This window comes from Danio rerio, chromosome 4, assembly GCF_052040795.2.
Source record: "Danio rerio strain M-AB ecotype USA chromosome 4, GRCz13ab, whole genome shotgun sequence".
NCBI classification, from domain to species: domain Eukaryota; kingdom Metazoa; phylum Chordata; class Actinopteri; order Cypriniformes; family Danionidae; genus Danio; species Danio rerio.
The window spans coordinates 60830239-60848024 of NC_141024.2; the positions used below are offsets into that span (position 1 = coordinate 60830239).

General features: G+C 45.3%; 5 non-coding genes across 5 annotated transcripts; all 5 read left to right on the top strand.

The window, feature by feature from the left end:
• Positions 1 to 7939: 7939 nt before the first annotated feature.
• On the top strand, positions 7940 to 8012 carry trnak-cuu (transfer RNA lysine (anticodon CUU)). The gene has a single exon. It is a non-coding gene; the product is annotated as a tRNA-Lys (tRNA).
• A 1619-nt stretch (positions 8013 to 9631) lies between these two features.
• On the top strand, positions 9632 to 9704 carry trnak-cuu (transfer RNA lysine (anticodon CUU)). Its single transcript has one exon. It is a non-coding gene; the product is annotated as a tRNA-Lys (tRNA).
• Positions 9705 to 9814: 110 nt separating this feature from the next.
• trnan-guu (transfer RNA asparagine (anticodon GUU)) lies at positions 9815 to 9888 on the top strand. The gene has a single exon. It is a non-coding gene; the product is annotated as a tRNA-Asn (tRNA).
• A 1845-nt stretch (positions 9889 to 11733) lies between these two features.
• On the top strand, positions 11734 to 11806 carry trnak-cuu (transfer RNA lysine (anticodon CUU)). The gene has a single exon. It is a non-coding gene; the product is annotated as a tRNA-Lys (tRNA).
• Positions 11807 to 12751: 945 nt separating this feature from the next.
• On the top strand, positions 12752 to 12825 carry trnan-guu (transfer RNA asparagine (anticodon GUU)). The gene has a single exon. It is a non-coding gene; the product is annotated as a tRNA-Asn (tRNA).
• Positions 12826 to 17786: the final 4961 nt, after the last annotated feature.

Sequence of the window (17786 nt, forward strand, 5' to 3'; positions counted from 1 at the left end):
TGGGCGTTTCTGTTACTTTTCTCTCTCTCTCTCAACAAACTTACATTAGGTTTCGTATAGCAGACCTTTTGAGACAAAGTTCCGCCTTTCTACCACTGTAGGTGACTTCTTACTCAGTCTCTGTGGCGCAATAGGTTAGCGCGTTCGGCTGTTAACTGAAAGGTTTGTGGTTCAAGCCCACCCAGGGACGAATTAGGCATTTTGCTGCCTTGCAACTGCTAACACGTGCACTGGGCATATATCCTGGGCCACATTCTGTCCAGCGTTACAAGATGAAATCAGGATTTAGCAGAAGATTGTCACGGGTAGGGAAGGTATTACTGTAAACGGTGTCTAGCTCTTAAATGAACTTCAGCCGGCTAGTTCAGTTGGTAGAGCATGAGACCCTTAATCTCAAGGTCGTGGGTTCGAGCCCCGCGTTGGGTGTTTCTGTTGCCTCTCTCTCTCTCAGCAAACTTTCATTAGGGTTCTTATAGCAGACCTTTTGAAAAAAAGTTCCGCCTTTCTACCACTGTAGGTGACTTCTTACTCAGTCTCTGTGGCGCTATAGGTTAGCGCGTTCGGCTGTTAACTGAAAGGTTGGTGGTTCAACCCCACCCAGGGACGAATTAGGCATTTTGCTGCCTTGCAACTGCTAACACGTGCACTGGGCATATATCCTGGGCCACATTCTGTCCAGCGTTACAAGATGAAATCAGGATTTAGCAGAAGATTGTCACGGGTAGGGAAGGTATTACAGAAAACGGTGTCTAGCTCTTAAACGAGCTTCAGCCGGCTAGGTCAGTCAGTAGAGCATGAGACTCTTATTCTCAGGGTCGTGGGTTCGAGCCCCACGTTGGATGTTTCTGTTGCCTCTCTCTCAGCAAACTTTCATTAGGCTTCATATAGCAGACCTTTTGAAACAAAGTTCCGCCTTTCTACCACTGTAGGTGACTTTTTCCCTAAGTCTCTGTGGCGCAATTGGTTAGCGCGTTCGGCTGTTAACTGAAAGCTTGGTGGTTCAAGCCCACCCAGGGACGAATTAAGCATTTTGCTGCCTTGCAACTGCTAACACGTGCACTGGGCATTTATCCTGGGCCACATTCTGTCCAGCGTTACAAGATGAAATCAGGATTTAGCAGAATATTCTCACGGGTAGGGAAGGTATTACTGTAAACAGTGTCTAGCTCTTGAAACAGCTTCTCATCAACCTTGGCTAGCTCAGTCGGTAGAGCATGAGATTCTTCATCTCAGGGTCGTGGGTTTGAGCCCCTCGTTGGGCGTTTCTGTTACTTTTCTCTCTCTCTCTCAGCAAACTTACATTAGGGTTCGTATAGCAGACCTTTTGAGACAAAGTTCCGCCTTTCTACCACTGTAGGTGACCTTTCCCTAAGTCTCTGTGTCGCAATAGGTTAGCGCGTTCGGCTGTTAACTGAAAGGTTGGTGGTTCAACCCCACCCAGGGACGAATTAGACATTTTGCTGCCTTGCAACTGCTAACACGTGCACTGGGCATATATCCTGGGCCACATTCTGTCCAGCGTTACAAGATGAAATCAGGATTTAGCAGAATATTCTCATGGGTAGGGAAGGTATTACTGTAAACGGTGTCTAGCTCTTAAATGAACTTCAGCCGGCTAGTTCAGTTGGTAGAGCATGAGACCCTTAATCTCAAGGTCGTGGGTTCGAGCCCCGCGTTGGGTGTTTCTGTTGCCTCTCTCTCTCTCAGCAAACTTTCATTAGGGTTCTTATAGCAGACCTTTTGAAAAAAAGTTCCGCCTTTCTACCACTGTAGGTGACTTCTTACTCAGTCTCTGTGGCGCTATAGGTTAGCGCGTTCGGCTGTTAACTGAAAGGTTGGTGGTTCAACCCCACCCAGGGACGAATTAGGCATTTTGCTGCCTTGCAACTGCTAACACGTGCACTGGGCATATATCCTGGGCCACATTCTGTCCAGCGTTACAAGATGAAATCAGGATTTAGCAGAAGATTGTCACGGGTAGGGAAGGTATTACAGAAAACGGTGTCTAGCTCTTAAACGAGCTTCAGCCGGCTAGGTCAGTCAGTAGAGCATGAGACTCTTATTCTCAGGGTCGTGGGTTCGAGCCCCACGTTGGATGTTTCTGTTGCCTCTCTCTCAGCAAACTTTCATTAGGCTTCATATAGCAGACCTTTTGAAACAAAGTTCCGCCTTTCTACCACTGTAGGTGACTTTTCCCTAAGTCTCTGTGGTGCAATTGGTTAGCGCGTTCGGCTGTTAACTGAAAGCTTGGTGGTTCAAGCCCACCCAGGGACGAATTAAGCATTTTGCTGCCTTGCAACTGCTAACACGTGCACTGGGCATTTATCCTGGGCCACATTCTGTCCAGCGTTACAAGATGAAATCAGGATTTAGCAGAATATTCTCACGGGTAGGGAAGGTATTACTGTAAACAGTGTCTAGCTCTTGAAACAGCTTCTCATCAACCTTGGCTAGCTCAGTCGGTAGAGCATGAGATTCTTCATCTCAGGGTTGTGGGTTTGAGCCCCTCGTTGGGCGTTTCTGTTACTTTTCTCTCTCTCTCTCAGCAAACTTACATTAGGGTTCGTATAGCAGACCTTTTGAGACAAAGTTCCGCCTTTCTACCACTGTAGGTGACCTTTCCCTAAGTCTCTGTGTCGCAATAGGTTAGCGCGTTCGGCTTTTAACTGAAAGGTTGGTGGTTCAACCCCACCCAGGGACGAATTAGACATTTTGCTGCCTTGCAACTGCTAACACGTGCACTGGGCATATATCCTGGGCCACATTCTGTCCAGCGTTACAAGACAAAATCAGGATTTAGCAGAATATTCTCACGGGTAGGGAAGGTATTACTGTAAACAGTGTCTAGCTCTTGAAACAGCTTCTCATCAACCTGGCTAGCTCAGTCGGTAGAGCATGAGATTCTTCATCTCAGGGTCGTGGGTTTGAGCCCTTCGTTGGGCGTTTCTGTTACTTTTCTCTCTCTCTCTCAACAAACTTACATTAGGGTTCGTATAGCAGACCTTTTGAGACAAAGTTCCGCCTTTCTACCACTGTAGGTGACTTCTTACTCAGTCTCTGTGGCGCAATAGGTTAGCGCGTTCGGCTGTTAACTGAAAGGTTTGTGGTTCAAGCCCACCCAGGGACGAATTAGGCATTTTGCTGCCTTGCAACTGCTAACACGTGCACTGGGCATATATCCTGGGCCACATTCTGTCCAGCGTTACAAGATGAAATCAGGATTTAGCAGAAGATTGTCACGGGTAGGGAAGGTATTACTGTAAACGGTGTCTAGCTCTTAAATGAACTTCAGCCGGCTAGTTCAGTTGGTAGAGCATGAGACCCTTAATCTCAAGGTCGTGGGTTCGAGCCCCGCGTTGGGTGTTTCTGTTGCCTCTCTCTCTCTCAGCAAACTTTCATTAGGGTTCTTATAGCAGACCTTTTGAAAAAAAGTTCCGCCTTTCTACCACTGTAGGTGACTTCTTACTCAGTCTCTGTGGCGCTATAGGTTAGCGCGTTCGGCTGTTAACTGAAAGGTTGGTGGTTCAACCCCACCCAGGGACGAATTAGGCATTTTGCTGCCTTGCAACTGCTAACACGTGCACTGGGCATATATCCTGGGCCACATTCTGTCCAGCGTTACAAGATGAAATCAGGATTTAGCAGAAGATTGTCACGGGTAGGGAAGGTATTACAGAAAACGGTGTCTAGCTCTTAAACGAGCTTCAGCCGGCTAGGTCAGTCAGTAGAGCATGAGACTCTTATTCTCAGGGTCGTGGGTTCGAGCCCCACGTTGGATGTTTCTGTTGCCTCTCTCTCAGCAAACTTTCATTAGGCTTCATATAGCAGACCTTTTGAAACAAAGTTCCGCCTTTCTACCACTGTAGGTGACTTTTTCCCTAAGTCTCTGTGGCGCAATTGGTTAGCGCGTTCGGCTGTTAACTGAAAGCTTGGTGGTTCAAGCCCACCCAGGGACGAATTAAGCATTTTGCTGCCTTGCAACTGCTAACACGTGCACTGGGCATTTATCCTGGGCCACATTCTGTCCAGCGTTACAAGATGAAATCAGGATTTAGCAGAATATTCTCACGGGTAGGGAAGGTATTACTGTAAACAGTGTCTAGCTCTTGAAACAGCTTCTCATCAACCTTGGCTAGCTCAGTCGGTAGAGCATGAGATTCTTCATCTCAGGGTCGTGGGTTTGAGCCCCTCGTTGGGCGTTTCTGTTACTTTTCTCTCTCTCTCTCAGCAAACTTACATTAGGGTTCGTATAGCAGACCTTTTGAGACAAAGTTCCGCCTTTCTACCACTGTAGGTGACCTTTCCCTAAGTCTCTGTGTCGCAATAGGTTAGCGCGTTCGGCTGTTAACTGAAAGGTTGGTGGTTCAACCCCACCCAGGGACGAATTAGACATTTTGCTGCCTTGCAACTGCTAACACGTGCACTGGGCATATATCCTGGGCCACATTCTGTCCAGCGTTACAAGATGAAATCAGGATTTAGCAGAATATTCTCATGGGTAGGGAAGGTATTACTGTAAACGGTGTCTAGCTCTTAAATGAACTTCAGCCGGCTAGTTCAGTTGGTAGAGCATGAGACCCTTAATCTCAAGGTCGTGGGTTCGAGCCCCGCGTTGGGTGTTTCTGTTGCCTCTCTCTCTCTCAGCAAACTTTCATTAGGGTTCTTATAGCAGACCTTTTGAAAAAAAGTTCCGCCTTTCTACCACTGTAGGTGACTTCTTACTCAGTCTCTGTGGCGCTATAGGTTAGCGCGTTCGGCTGTTAACTGAAAGGTTGGTGGTTCAACCCCACCCAGGGACGAATTAGGCATTTTGCTGCCTTGCAACTGCTAACACGTGCACTGGGCATATATCCTGGGCCACATTCTGTCCAGCGTTACAAGATGAAATCAGGATTTAGCAGAAGATTGTCACGGGTAGGGAAGGTATTACAGAAAACGGTGTCTAGCTCTTAAACGAGCTTCAGCCGGCTAGGTCAGTCAGTAGAGCATGAGACTCTTATTCTCAGGGTCGTGGGTTCGAGCCCCACGTTGGATGTTTCTGTTGCCTCTCTCTCAGCAAACTTTCATTAGGCTTCATATAGCAGACCTTTTGAAACAAAGTTCCGCCTTTCTACCACTGTAGGTGACTTTTCCCTAAGTCTCTGTGGTGCAATTGGTTAGCGCGTTCGGCTGTTAACTGAAAGCTTGGTGGTTCAAGCCCACCCAGGGACGAATTAAGCATTTTGCTGCCTTGCAACTGCTAACACGTGCACTGGGCATTTATCCTGGGCCACATTCTGTCCAGCGTTACAAGATGAAATCAGGATTTAGCAGAATATTCTCACGGGTAGGGAAGGTATTACTGTAAACAGTGTCTAGCTCTTGAAACAGCTTCTCATCAACCTTGGCTAGCTCAGTCGGTAGAGCATGAGATTCTTCATCTCAGGGTTGTGGGTTTGAGCCCCTCGTTGGGCGTTTCTGTTACTTTTTTCTCTCTCTCTCAGCAAACTTACATTAGGGTTCGTATAGCAGACCTTTTGAGACAAAGTTCCGCCTTTCTACCACTGTAGGTGACCTTTCCCTAAGTCTCTGTGTCGCAATAGGTTAGCGCGTTCGGCTTTTAACTGAAAGGTTGGTGGTTCAACCCCACCCAGGGACGAATTAGACATTTTGCTGCCTTGCAACTGCTAACACGTGCACTGGGCATATATCCTGGGCCACATTCTGTCCAGCGTTACAAGATGAAATCAGGATTTAGCAGAATATTCTCATGGGTAGGGAAGGTATTACTGTAAACATTATCTAGCTCTTGAAACAGCTTCTCATCAACCTGGCTAGCTCAGTCGGTAGAGCATGAGATTCTTCATCTCAGGGTCGTGGGTTTGAGCCCCTCGTTGGGTGTTTCTGTTACTTTTCTCTCTCTCTCTCAGCAAACTTACATTAGGGTTTGTATAGCAGACCTTTTGAGACAAAGTTCCGCCTTTCTACCACTGTAGGTGTCTTTTCCCTAAGTCTCTGTAGCGCAATTGGTTAGCGTGTTCGGCTGTTAACTGAAAGGTTGGTGGTTCAACCCCACCCAGGGACGAATTAGGCATTTTGCTGCCTTGCAACTGCTAACACGTGCACTGGGCATATATCCTGGGTCACATTCTGTCCAGCGTTACAAGATGAAATCAGGATTTAGCAGAATATTCTCACAGGTAGGGAAGGTATTACTGTAAGCAGTGTCTAGCTCTTGAAACAGCTTCTCATCAACCTTGGCTAGCTCAGTCGGTAGAGCATGAGATTCTTCATCTCAGGGTCGTGGGTTTGAGCCCCTCGTTGGGCGTTTCTGTTACTTTTCTCTCTCTCTCTCAGCAAACTTACATTAGGGTTCGTAGAGCAGACCTTTTGAGACAAAGTTCCGCCTTTCTACCACTGTAGGTGACTGTACCCTAAGTCTCTATGGCGCAATCGGTTAGTGCGTTCGGCTGTTAACTGAAAGGTTTGTGGTTCAAGCCCACCCAGGGGCGAATTAGGCATTTTGCTGCCTTGCAACTGCTAACACGTGCACTGGGCATATATCCTGGGCCACATTCTGTCCAGCGTTACAAGATGAAATCAGGATTTAGCAGAATATTCTCATGGGTAGGGAAGGTATTACTGTAAACATTATCTAGCTCTTGAAACAGCTTCTCATCAACCTGGCTAGCTCAGTCGGTAGAGCATGAGATTCTTCATCTCAGGGTCGTGGGTTTGAGCCCCTCGTTGGGTGTTTCTGTTACTTTTCTCTCTCTCTCTCAGCAAACTTACATTAGGGTTTGTATAGCAGACCTTTTGAGACAAAGTTCCGCCTTTCTACCACTGTAGGTGTCTTTTCCCTAAGTCTCTGTAGCGCAATTGGTTAGCGTGTTCGGCTGTTAACTGAAAGGTTGGTTGTTCAACCCCACCCAGGGACGAATTAGGCATTTTGCTGCCTTGCAACTGCTAACACGTGCACTGGGCATATATCCTGGGTCACATTCTGTCCAGCGTTACAAGATGAAATCAGGATTTAGCAGAATATTCTCACAGGTAGGGAAGGTATTACTGTAAACAGTGTCTAGCTCTTGAAACAGCTTCTCATCAACCTTGGCTAGCTCAGTCGGTAGAGCATGAGATTCTTCATCTCAGGGTCGTGGGTTTGAGCCCCTCGTTGGGCGTTTCTGTTACTTTTCTCTCTCTCTCTCAGCAAACTTACATAAGGGTTCGTAGAGCAGACCTTTTGAGACAAAGTTCCGCCTTTCTACCACTGTAGGTGACTGTACCCTAAGTCTCTGTGGCGCAATCGGTTAGTGCGTTCGGCTGTTAACTGAAAGGTTTGTGGTTCAAGCCCACCCAGGGGCGAATTAGGCATTTTGCTGCCTTGCAACTGCTAACACGTGCACTGGGCATATATCCTGGGCCACATTCTGTCCAGCGTTACAAGACAAAATCAGGATTTAGCAGAATATTCTCACGGGTAGGGAAGGTATTACTGTAAACAGTGTCTAGCTCTTGAAACAGCTTCTCATCAACCTGGCTAGCTCAGTCGGTAGAGCATGAGATTCTTCATCTCAGGGTCGTGGGTTTGAGCCCTTCGTTGGGCGTTTCTGTTACTTTTCTCTCTCTCTCTCAACAAACTTACATTAGGGTTCGTATAGCAGACCTTTTGAGACAAAGTTCCGCCTTTCTACCACTGTAGGTGACTTCTTACTCAGTCTCTGTGGCGCAATAGGTTAGCGCGTTCGGCTGTTAACTGAAAGGTTGGTGGTTCAAGCCCACCCAAGGACGAATTAGGCATTTTGCTGCCTTGCAACTGCTAACACGTGCACTGGGTATATATCATGGGCCACATTCTGTCCAGCGTTACAAGATGAAATCAGGATTTAGCAGAAGATTTTCAGAGGTAGGGAAGGTATTACAGACAACAGTTTCTAGTTCTTAAAAGAGTTTCTCATCAGCCCGGCTAGCTCAGTCGGTAGAGCATGAGACTCTTAATCTCAGGGTCGTGGGTTCGAGCCCCACGTTGGGCTTTTCTGTTACTTTTCTCTCTCACTCTCAACAAACTTACATTAGGATTCATATAGCAGACCTTTTGAGACAAAGTTCCGCCTTTCTACCACTGTAGGTGACCTTTCCCTAAGTCTCTGTGGCGCAATAGGTTAGTGCGTTCGGCTGTTAACTGAAAGGTTGGTGGTTCAACCCCACCCAGGGACGAATTAGACATTTTGCTGCCTTGCAACAGCTAACACGTGCACTGGGCATATATCCTGGGCCACATTCTGTCCAGCGTTACAAGATGAAATCAGGATTTAGCAGAAGATTGTCACGGGTAGGGAAGGTATTACAGAAAACAGTGTCTAGCTCTTAAACAAGCTTCAGCCGGCTAGGTCAGTCAGTAGAGCATGAGACTCTTATTCTCAGGGTCGTGGGTTCGTGCCCCACGTTGGGTGTTTCTGTTGCCTCTCTCTCAGCAAACTTTCATTAGGCTTCATATAGCAGACCTTTTGAAACAAAGTTCCGCCTTTCTACCACTGTAGGTGAATTTTTACTAAGTTTGTGTGGCGCAATCAGTTAGCGCATTCAACTGTTAACTGAAAGGTTGGTGGTTCAAGCCCACCCAGCGGCGAATTAAGCATTTTGCTGCCTTGCAACTGCTAACACGTGCACTGGGCATATATCCTGGGCCACATTCTGTCCAGCGTTACAAGATGAAATCAGGATTTAACAGAATATTCTCACGGGTAGGGAAGGTATTACTGTAAACAGTGTCTAGCTCTTGAAACAGCTTCTCATCAACCTTGGCTAGCTCAGTCGGTAGAGCATGAGATTCTTCATCTCAGGGTCGTGGATTTGAGCCTCTCGTTGGGCGTTTCTGTTACTTTTCTCTCTCTCTCTCTCAGCAAACTTACATTAGGGTTCGTATAGCAGACCTTTTGAGACAAAGTTCCGCCTTTCTACCACTGTAGGTGTCTTTTCCCTAAGTCTCTGTAGCGCAATTGGTTAGCGTGTTCGGCTGTTAACTGAAAGGTTGTTGTTAAAGCCTACGCAGGGACGAATTCTGCATTTTGCTGCCTTGCAACTGCTAACACGTGCACTGGGCATATATCCTGGGCCACATTCTGTCCAGCGTTACAAGACAAAATCAGGATTTAGCAGAATATTCTCACGGGTAGGGAAGGTATTACTGTAAACAGTGTCTAGCTCTTGAAACAGCTTCTCATCAACCTGGCTAGCTCAGTCGGTAGAGCATGAGATTCTTCATCTCAGGGTCGTGGGTTTGAGCCCTTCGTTGGGCGTTTCTGTTACTTTTCTCTCTCTCTCTCAACAAACTTACATTAGGGTTCGTATAGCAGACCTTTTGAGACAAAGTTCCGCCTTTCTACCACTGTAGGTGACTTCTTACTCAGTCTCTGTGGCGCAATAGGTTAGCGCGTTCGGCTGTTAACTGAAAGGTTGGTGGTTCAACCCCACCCAGGGACGAATCAGGCATTTTGCTGCCTTGCAACTGCTAACACGTGCACTGGACATATATCCTGGGCCACATTCTGTCCAGCGTTACAAGATGAAATCAGGATTTAGCAGAAGATTTTCAAAGGTAGGGAAGTTATTACAGAAAACAGTGTCTAGTTCTTGAAAGACTTTCTCATCAGCCCGGCTAGCTCAGTCGGTAGAGCATGAGACTCTTAATCTCAGGGTCGTGGGTTCGAGCCCCACGTTGGGCGTTTCTGTTACTTTTCTCTCTCACTCTCAACAAACTTACATTAGGGTTCATATAGCAGACCTTTTGAGACAAAGTTCCGCCTTTCTACCACTGTAGGTGACTTTTCCCTAAGTCTCTGTGGCGCAATCGGTTAGCGCGTTCGGCTGTTAACTGAAAGGTTGGTGGTTCAAGCCCACCCAGGGACGAATTAGGCATTTTGCTGCCTTGCAACTGCTAACACGTGCACTGGGCATATATCCTGGGCCACATTCTGTCCAGCGTTACAAGATGAAATCAGGATTTAGCAGAAGATTGTCACGGGTAGGGAAGGTATTACAGAAAACGTTGTCTTGCTCTTAAACGAGCTTCAGCCGACTTGGTCAGTCAGTAGAGCATGAGACTCTTATTCTCAGGGCCGTGGGTTCGAGCCCCACGTTGGGTGTTTCTGTTGCCTTTCTCTCAGCAAACTTTCATTAGGCTTCATATAGCAGACCTTTTGAAACAAAGTTCCGCCTTCCTACCACTGTAGGTGACTTTTTACTAAGTTTGTGAGGCGCAATCAGTTAGCACGTTCAACTGTTAACTGAAAGGTTGGTGGTTCAAGCCCACCCAGGGGCGAATTAAGCATTTTGCTGCCTTGCAACTGCTAACACGTGCACTGGACATTTATCCTGGGCCACATTCTGTCCAGCGTTACAAGATGAAATCAGGATTTAGCAGAATATTCTCATGGGTAGGGAAGGTATTACTGTAAACAGTGTCTAGCTCTTGAAACAGCTTCTCATCAACCTTGGCTAGCTCAGTCGGTAGAGCATGAGATTCTTCATCTCAGGGTCGTGGTTTTGAGCCCCTCGTTGGGCGTTTCTGTTACTATTCTCTCTCTCTCTCAGCAAACTTACATTAGGGTTCGTATAGCAGACCTTTTGAGACAAAGTTCCGCCTTTCTACCACTGTAGGTGACCTTTCCCTAAGTCTCTGTGGCGCAATAGGTTAGCGCGTTCGGCTGTTAACTGAAAGGTTGGTGGTTCAACCCCACCCAGGGACGAATTAGACATTTTGCTGCGTTGCAACTGCTAACACGTGCACTGGGCATATATCCTGGGCCACATTCTGTCCAGCGTTACAAGATGAAATCAGGATTTAGCAGAAGATTGTCACGGGTAGGGAAGGTATTACAGAAAATGGTGTCTAGCTCTTAAGCGAGCTTCAGCCGGCTAGGTCAGTCAGTAGAGCATGAGACTCTCATTCTCAGGGTCGTGGGTTCGAGCCCCACGTTGGGTGTTTCTGTTGCCTCTCTCTCAGCAAACTTTCATTAGGCTTCATATAGCAGACCTTTTGAAACAAAGTTCCGCCTTTCTACCACTGTAAGTGACATTTTACTAAGTTTGTGTGGAGCAATCAGTTAGCGCGTTCAACTGTTAACTGAAAGGTTGGTGGTTCAAGCCCACCCAAGGGCGAACTAAGCATTTTGCTGCCTTGCAACTGCTAACACGTGCACTGGACATATATCCTGGGCCACATTCTGTCCAGCGTTACAAGATGAAATCAGGATTTAGCAGAAGATTTTCAAAGGTAGGGAAGTTATTACAGAAAACAGTTTCTAGTTCTTGAAAGAGTGTCTCATCAGCCAGGCTAGTTCAGTCAGTAGAGCATGAGACTCTTAATCTCAGGGTCGTGGGTTCGAGCCCCACGTTGGGCGTTTCTGTACTTTTCTCTCTCACTCTCAACAAATTTACATTAGGGTTCATATAGCAGACCTTTTGAGACAAAGTTCCGCCTTTCAACTACTGTAGGTGACTTTTCCCTAAGTCTCTGTGGCGCAATCGGTTAGCGTGTTCGGCTGTTAACTGAAAGGTTGGTGGTTCAAGCCCACCCAAGGACTAATTAGGCATTTTGCTGCCTTGCAACTGCTAACACGTGCACTGGGTATATATCATGGGCCACATTCTGTCCAGCGTTACAAGATGAAATCAGGATTTAGCAGAAGATTTTCAGAGGTAGGGAAGGTATTACAGACAACAGTTTCTAGTTCTTAAAAGAGTTTCTCATCAGCCCGGCTAGCTCAGTCGGTAGAGCATGAGACTCTTAATCTCAGGGTCGTGGGTTCGAGCCCCACGTTGGGCGTTTCTGTTACTTTTCTCTCTCACTCTCAACAAACTTACATTAGGATTCATATAGCAGACCTTTTGAGACAAAGTTCCGCCTTTCTACCACTGTAGGTGACCTTTCCCTAAGTCTCTGTGGCGCAATAGGTTAGCGCGTTCGGCTGTTAACTGAAAGGTTGGTGGTTCAACCCCACCCAGGGATGAATTAGACATTTTGCTGCCTTGCAACAGCTAACACGTGCACTGGGCATATATCCTGGGCCACATTCTGTCCAGCGTTACAAGATGAAATCAGGATTTAGCAGAAGATTGTCACGGGTAGGGAAGGTATTACAGAAAACGGTGTCTAGCTCTTAAACAAGCTTCAGCCGGCTAGGTCAGTCAGTAGAGCATGAGACTCTTATTCTCAGGGTCGTGGGTTCGTGCCCCACGTTGGGTGTTTCTGTTGCCTCTCTCTCAGCAAACTTTCATTAGGCTTCATATAGCAGACCTTTTGAAACAAAGTTCCGCCTTTCTACCACTGTAGGTGAATTTTTACTAAGTTTGTGTGGCGCAATCAGTTAGCGCATTCAACTGTTAACTGAAAGGTTGGTGGTTCAAGCCCACCCAGCGGCGAATTAAGCATTTTGCTGCCTTGCAACTGCTAACACGTGCACTGGGCATATATCCTGGGCCACATTCTGTCCAGCGTTACAAGATGAAATCAGGATTTAACAGAATATTCTCACGGGTAGGGAAGGTATTACTGTAAACAGTGTCTAGCTCTTGAAACAGCTTCTCATCAACCTTGGCTAGCTCAGTCGGTAGAGCATGAGATTCTTCATCTCAGGGTCGTGGGTTTGAGCCCCTCGTCGGGGGTTTCTGTTACTTTTCTCTCTCTCAGCAAACTTACATTAGGGTTCGTAGAGCAGACCTTTTGAGACAAAGTTCCGCCTTTCTACCACTGTAGGTGACTTTACCCTAAGTCTCTGTGGCGCAATCGGTTAGCGCGTTCGGCTGTTAACTGAAAGGTTGGTGGTTCAAGCCCACCCAGGGACGAATTAGGCATTTTGCTGCCTTGCAACTGCTAACACGTGCACTGGGCATTTATCCTGGGCCACATTCTGTCCAGCGTTACAAGACAAAATCAGGATTTAGCAGAATATTCTCACAGGTAGGGAAGGTATTACTGTAAACAGTGTCTAGCTCTTGAAACAGCTTCTCATCAACCTGGCTAGCTCAGTCGGTAGAGCATGAGATTCTTCATCTCAGGGTCGTGGGTTTGAGCCCTTCGTTGGGCGTTTCTGTTACTTTTCTCTCTCTCTCTCAACAAACTTACATTAGGGTTCGTATAGCAGACCTTTTGAGACAAAGTTCCGCCTTTCTACCACTGTAGGTGACTTCTTACTCAGTCTCTGTGGCGCAATAGGTTAGTGCGTTCGGCTGTTAACTGAAAGGTTGGTGGTTCAACCCCACCCAGGGACGAATTAGGCATTTTGCTGCCTTGCAACTGCTAACACGTGCACTGGACATATATCCTGGGCCACATTCTGTCCAGCGTTACAAGATGAAATCAGGATTTAGCAGAAGATTTTCAAAGGTAGGGAAGTTATTACAGAAAACAGTGTCTAGTTCTTGAAAGAGTTTCTCATCAGCCCGGCTAGCTCAGTCGGTAGAGCATGAGACTCTTAATCTCAGGGTCGTGGGTTCGAGCCCCCCGTTGGGTGTTTCTGTTACTTTTCTCTCTCTCTCTCTCTCAACAAACTTACATTAGGGTTCGTATAGCAGACCTTTTGAGACAAAGTTCCGCCTTTCTACCACTGTAGGTGACTTTTCCCTTAGTCTCTGTTGGGCTATCAGTTAGTGCGTTCGGCTGTTAACTGAAGGGTTGGTGGTTCAAGCCCACCCAGGGACGAATTAGGCATTTTGCTGCCTTGCAACTGCTAACACGTGCACTGGGCATATATCCTGGGTCACATTCTGTCCAGCGTTACAAGATGAAATCAGGATTTAGCAGAATATTGTCATGGGTAGGGAAGGTATTACTGTAAACAGTGTCTAGCTCTTGAAACAGCTTTTCATCAACCTGGCTAGCTCAGTCGGTGGAGCATGAGATTCTTCATCTCAGGGTTGGGGGTTTGAGCCCCTCGTTGGGCGTTTCTGTTACTTTTCTCTCTCTCTCTCAGCAAACTTACATTAGGGTTCGTATAGCAGACCTTTTGAGACAAAGTTCCGCCTTTCTACCACTGTAGGTGTCGTTTTCCTAAGTCTCTGTAGCGCAATTGGTTAGCGTGTTTGGCTGTTAACTGAAAGGTTGTTGTTAAAGCCTACGCAGGGACGAATTCTGCATTTTGCTGCCTTGCAACTGCTAACACGTGCACTGAGCATATATCATGGGCCACATTCTGTCCAGCGTTACAAGATGAAATCAGGATTTAGCAGAAGATTGTCACGGGTAGGGAAGGTATTACTGTAAACAGTGTCTAGCTCTTGAAAGAGCTTCTCATCAACTTTGGCTAGCTCAGTCGGTAGAGCATGAGACTCTTAATTTCAGGGTCGTGGGTTCGAGCCCCACGTTGGCTGTTTCTGTTACTTTTCTCTCTCTCTCTCAACAAACTTACATTAGGGTTCATATAGCAGACCTTTTGAGACAAAGTTCCGCCTTTCTACCACTGTAGGTGACTTTTGCCTAAGTCTCTGTGGTGCAATCAGTTAGCGCGTTCGGCTGTTAACTGAAAGGTTGGTGGTTCAAGCCCACCCAGGGACGAATTAGACATTTTGCTGCCTTGCAACTGCTAACACGTGCACTGGGCATATATCCTGGGCCACATTCTGTCCAGCGTTACAAGATGAAATCAGGATTTAGCAGAATATTCTCACGGGTAGGGAAGGTATTACTGTAAACAGTGTCTAGCTCCTGAAACAGCTTCTCATCAACCTGGCTAGCTCAGTCGGTAGAGCATGAGATTCTTCATCTCAGGGTCGTGGGTTTGAGCCCCTCGTTGGGCGTTTCTGTTTCTTTTCTCTCTCAGCAAACTTACATTAGGGTTCGTATAGCAGACCTTTTGAGACAAAGTTCCGCCTTTCTACCACTGTAGGTGACTTTTCCCTAAGTCTCTGTGGCGCAATCGGTTAGCGTGTTCGGCTGTTAACTGAAAGGGTGGTGTTTCAAGCCTACGCAGGGGCGAATTCTGCATTTTGCTGCCTTGCAACTGCTAACACGTGCACTGGGCATATATCATGAGCCACATTCTGTCCAGCGTTACAAGATGAAATCAGGATTTAGCAGAAGATTGTCACGGGTAGGGAGGGTATTACTTTAAACATTGTCTAGCTCTTGAAAGAGTTTCTCATCAACTTTGGCTAGCTCAGTCGGTAGAGCATGCGACTCTTAATCTCAGGGTCGTGGGTTCGAGCCCCACGTTGGGCGTTTCTGTTACTTTTCTCTCTCACTCTCAACAAACTTACATCAGGGTTCATATAGCAGACCTTTTGAGACAAAGTTCCGCCTTTCTACCACTGTAGGTGACTTTTCTCTAAGTCTCTGTGGCGCAATCGGTTAGCGCGTTCAGCTGTTAACTGAAAGGTAGGTGGTTCAAGCCCACTCAGGGACGATGCTTATGAGTTAACGGACGACTTGACTATTAAAGGGATAAACTGTGCAGTTAAGAGGCTACAAAACCGTGATTATGTTGTCTCCTTCATGCATCTGCCTGTCTATGTTGCTGATAAAGATATTTTAGACAAATTGGATCATTGGGGAGTTTGTCCCATTTAAAAAATTAAAAGAAGGTTTTATCCGGGCACAAATATTGAAGATGGGACGAGGTTTGTGAAAACCAGATTCCCCAAAGAAGTGGCGTCCCTCCCGTACAGCACAAGAATAGAGATAGCAGAAGGTCCACAATACTTTAGGGTGATGCACAGTCATTAGGTGAAAACGTGCAGGCTGTGCATGAGCCCAGATCATGTGGTAAAAGACTGTCCTGATTTTAGGTGCTATAATTGCGAGGAAAGGGGGCACTTTGCAAAGTTTTGCACTGCTGTAAAGTGCCCGGATTGTAATAAGGTTTTAAATAAATGTGAATGTTGGATTGGGGAAGAGGAGGAGGAGGTAGAGCAGCAGGTGGGCAGGCAGATGTATGAAGGAGACAATATCCAGTCAGAGGACAAAACAGCAACACAAGAAAAAAGTACAGAATCTGAAAGTGAAAAACTACAAGAGAATGAGACTAATGGAATAGACAGAGTCACTGAACAGGAAGGGACAACATGGACACAAATATATATGACTGACAGTTTAAAGAGTGTTTTGGAAGCAGCAGAATTGAGCGATTCGAATAATAAAGACTTAAATCAAGGACAACAGGAAGACACATTTTGGACACAAATGGACATGACAGACAGTTTTCAAAAGGCATTGGACACAGAGGAGACAAAAGGCCAAAGTATTGACGAGCAAGCCGATTTAGAGGAACATTTACAAAAGGATGGAAACAAAGAGACACAGGGGAAATCAGCAAAAAGAAGAAGATCGTTAAAGATAAAACCTAATTTAGAGACTGCAAGAAAAAAACTGCTAAAAGATGAAGAAATTGAATGCGCAAATAAGTATAGCTAAAGGGCTTGGAAGCTAAAGGGCTTGGAAGATATGGACTGAGATGATGTTTTTTATGAATGTTTTTATGTCTTTTATGAATGTTTTTATATTTTTTATGGTTTTAGGAATTGTGTCTTTTAATGCAAGAGGGCTTTTAGACAACAGGAAATTTGAAAAAGTGAAAGAAATGTGTAAATGAGAAGATGTGATTTTACTACAAGAGACAAACTGGAGGGAAGAATGTATGAACGAAATAAGAAAAAGGTGGAGTGGGGAAATGTTATACAATAATGGGGATGGGAGGCTAGGGAGAGGAGTTGCAATTTTATTAAAAGAAAACAGTGGGGTTTTATGTAAAACAATCTATAATGACAAAGAGGGAAAGTGTATGATATGTGAAATGGAGTATGAAAAGAAAAAAGTAATTATGGTGACGCCCCAACAGAGGAGAACAAAAAAAAAAAAAGAGTATTTTAATGTACTTAGAAATTATTTAAAGAAACACGAAAGAGTTATTATCATGGGTGATTTTAACACTGTTTTTAGTAATTTAGAAATGGCTGAGGGAATGGTTTTTAAAACGGATAAGGGGAGAAAAGAACTGAAAATATTGATGGAGGAAATGAATTTAATTGATGTGTGGAGAGAAAGGAATGAACAGACAAAAGAGTACTCAAGAAGACAGATAGTGGGGAATTTTTGTTGTAAAACAAGAATTGATTTTATTTTATGCACAAGAAATGTTGAAGGGTTTATAAACAAGATTAAATATGAAGAAACAAGTCTGAGTGACCATAAGCCACTTTATATGAAGCTAGACTGGAGTAATGTGAAAAGAGGGCCAGGGGTATGGGTTTTAAACACAGCGGTTTTAAAGGATGAAGACTATGTTTTAAGTGTAAAGGAAATTATTCAAAAGGAAAAAGGGAATGAAATCTATAATAAGGACAAAAGAATGTGGTGGGAGAACGTGAAGTATTTAGTTAAAAAGTTTACGATAAAATATTGTAGACAATTACAAAATTGTAAAAAATATAAGGAAAAGGAGCTGAAAGAAAAACTAGAAAACGAATTGAAAAATGAGAATGGAAAAAATATACAAAAGATAAAAGAACTGCAAGGAAGATTAAATGAAATGGAGGAGGAGAAATTTGAAGGTGCAAGATTAAGAAGCAAAGCAAAATTTACAGTAGAGGGGGAAAAGTGCACTAAATTTTTCTTTGATCTAGAGAAGAGAAGAGGGAAGTCAGAAATGATTAGACAAATAAGGAGCAGAAATGGGAACATAGTAGAACAACATGAGGAGATTTTGGAAGAAATAAGATCATATTATGAGAAATTGTTTTGCACAGAGGGGATAAAAGAAAAAGAAAAAGGGGAATTACTAAATCTAATAAAATCAAGAGTAGAAGAAGGGGAA